Source organism: Myotis davidii, unplaced genomic scaffold (assembly GCF_000327345.1).
Source record: "Myotis davidii unplaced genomic scaffold, ASM32734v1 scaffold16, whole genome shotgun sequence".
NCBI lineage: Eukaryota > Metazoa > Chordata > Mammalia > Chiroptera > Vespertilionidae > Myotis > Myotis davidii.
The window spans coordinates 369564-373175 of record NW_006287821.1 but is presented as its reverse complement, the minus strand read 5'-3'; positions in this window follow the sequence as shown (position 1 = coordinate 373175).

The following is a 3612-nucleotide window of genomic DNA, read 5'->3' as shown; positions in this document are numbered from 1 at the left end:
CCTGCCCAGGCCGAAAGCCTTGGCCAGAGGCGTTAGGACGAGGCAGGGGCGGAGTCAGCGATCCTAGGGAGTTCGGGGTCCCATGCCCAGGCCTAAGGCCTCGGTCAGAGGCATTAGGTCTAGGCAGGGGCAGAGCAGGAGATCGCAGGAACCGGGGGGGTCCCCTGTCCAGGCCTAATGCCTTGGCCAGAGGCATTAGGCTTGGGAAGGGGTGGAGCCTGCAACCGTGGGGAGCTGGGGGTCCCCTGCCTAGACCTAATGCCTTGCCAGAGGCGTTAGGTCTAGGCAGGGGCAGAGTCAGCCATCCTAGGGAGCTGGAGGTCCCCTGCCCAGGTCTAACGCATTGGCCATTGGCACTAGGCCTGAGCAGGGGCGGAGCCTGCAACCACGGGGAGCTGGGGGTCCCCTGCCCAGGCCTGACACCTCTGCCGGAGGCCTCAGGCCTGGTCAAGGGGCCGATCTGGTGATTGGTGATCAGAGGGTGATGAGGGTCAACTCCTCTGGCTGAGGCATCAGGCCTGGGTGGGGGGCAGAGCCAGGTATTGGGGGGATATGATGGTCCCCTTGCCCAGGCCTGAAGCCTGGGTCAGAGGCATCAGGCTTGGGCAGGGGGTGGAGCAAGCGATCAGAGGGAGATGGGGGTCCCCTGCCCAGGCATGATTCCTGGGCCAGAGGCCTCAGGCCTGGGCGGGGGCCAGAGCCAGTGATCGGGGGGAGATGGAGGTCCCCTGCCCAGGCCTGATGCCTCTGTCAGAGGCGTCTGGCCTGGGCAAGGGGCCAATCCTGCGATTGGAGGGTGATGGGGGTCAACGCCTGAGGGCTCCTAGTATGTGAGAGGGGGCAGGCTGGGCTGAGGGACACTCCCCCCCCCACCCAGTGCACGAATTTCGTGCAACGGGCCCCTAGTAAAACTATAAGACCATTGGAAGATGCAGCATTATTCACAATAGCCAAGATATGGAAACAACATAGATGCCCATTGAGGGATGAATGCATAAAGAAAATATGTATACATGTAATGAAATATTACTCAGCCTTTAAAAAAGGAAGGAAATCTTTCTCTATGTTACAACATGACAAAACTGGAAGACATTATGCTAAGTGAAATAAGCCAGTCACAGAAGAACAAATACTGCACCATTCCACTTACATGAGGTATCTGAAATAGTGAAACTCATAGAAAGAGAGTAGAAAGGTAGTAGCCAATGGGAGGAGAGAGGGGGAAAGTGAAGTTGCTATTAAATGGGTATAAAGTTTGTTATGCAAGGTGGTTGAGCTCTAGAGATCTGTGCACAGCATTGTGCCTATAGTTAACAATATTGTACACCTAAGTATTTGTTATGAGGGTAGATAGGGTAGATCTCATGTTAAATGTTCTTACTGCAATAAAAACAACAAAAACCCATTAAAAAGTACTATAAAGTACTATAAATCATAGGAAATTGGCAGATCAAATCTTCTTGGATAAATCACAAAAGGAATATCTTACTAAATTTTAGTACATCAAATTTTTAAACATTTATGTGGCAAAAGCCAAAAAAATAAAATTGTGAATAATTGTAAGTGGGAGCAATATTTTCAACAGATACCAACAAAATAAATTAGGGAATGTTAAAAGAAATCTATAATTTATTAATTGCATGATTATTAAATCATGCAATTTGATTTATTGGCCATTTTTAAATCCTCATAGTTGACAAGAAACTGTCATTACTAAAAACAAGGACATTCAAGGTAAACAATGGTATACTAATCTATTCCCTCAGATTAGAAAGTTTAGAAGCATACTAATATGAAGCATAAATGTAGAGAAATAATAATCTCACACTACTGTTGGAGGTCAAAGGGCAGGGTTGCATATTTTTAAGCACATATCTCCCTGACCCAGCAATTCTCTGTTCAGTACTCACTCTATAGAAACATGTACTTGTACACAATGAGCATGTATATGAAAAGTCTTATTTATAAAGGCAAAATATTAGAAAAACCTATGTGCTTATTAATAGGGAAATGGATAAATAAAAGCTCCGGATGTCTAAATCATGGATAAGTATATTTTTAATTGAAGCAATCTATATGTAGGCTAACATGGAAAAAATCTCCAAAGTATTATTGGGTTAAAAATAAGTTATATAACTATAAATACAAATGTATAGACTAGTATATCTGTTATAGTAAAAAAAAAAAAGAAATAAAGAAACTATTTCTACTGATATATAAACACAAACATATGTCAATACTTTAAAAAAAGGTTGGTTGATTCACACCAAACTGACAATGGTGTTTACCTCTATGGAAGGAACAGAGATTGGATGTAGATGTAATGTTGAATCTTTACAATGAGAATGAGTTCATGTGTTATTGTAATTTTAAAAATATTTAAACATAACATTATTACTCTTAGTGGGTATTCTATCTTCTTTAACTAGTAAATGGGAATAAAAAATGCTTTATTCTGAACAATTGCATTTGGTACATTTTTCCAAACAGGAAAGAATTAGAAATGAGTCAGATGAATTCAAAAGTGGAGCATGAGAAAGACCTGGTGGCTCAGCTTCAGCAGATGGTTAAAGAGCTTCAGGTAGTCATTTACCAGACACCTGTGAGTACCTGTATTTAGATGAATAGGTGATGATTGGTGCTTCAGTGACAAATGTTCTGCCAAAGTATCCATACCCTTTAACTAAACACAGACAGAGGCGGAAAAGTGCAATGGTTAAAGGTAAGTCGTGGCATTCCACAGATATGTGAATCCAGGGAAAATTACTTTTTTTAAGCTTAAATTTTCTTACCCTATATTATAAAAGCCTAATATGCAAATTTTCCATTCAGGCAGGAGTTTGACCAACCAGGAGTTCAACCAGGGGTCAGGGCCAGCCAGACCCTATCGTGCACAAATTTGTGCACCTGACCTCTAGTGAGGATAATAAAAGCAAATAAATAATTTGTTAAATGTTTGCCATGACTCAGGTACTGTAATAAAACCCTGGACATATATTTTTTTCATGTGTTAATCTTCCTGGTAACCTTTGAACTAATATTATTAAGTGCAACAGTATATGTTAGTGGTAAGCATGGTGCCTGACCCAGTGTTAGCATTCAGTGTTAGCAATTTCACTTTTTATGATGATTAGTCTTTGTGATTAGGAGGCAATTATGCTGAAAATTTGTTTTGTAGCTACATGTAGCCTCAAAACATCTCATATGAACAGCTCTTAATACATTTAGACCATATGACTGTTTTATACCATATGACCTTTTATAAAAAAATATAAATACTATATATGTATACTTATACTAGTAAAATCTTAGTTATGCACACAGATGGGTATTTTTCCATTGGAGATAAATATTTATCTCAGTAATTAGCTATTATGCAAAAATAATTTTGGAATCCCTTTTTGATAATTTCTTCTGAGACATTTTGAGCCAAATTTAAAAAAACGAAACAGTTTCATTGCTACATGGACATGTTTTCAGACACAACATTAATCTCCAAGTAATTATCTATCATATTCACCAGGCTTGTCTTCCAATGACACTTGACTTTACCCAAAATAAAAAAAAAAATAATTTACCTAAAAGACAGATTTTCTTACCTTGATGATAAAA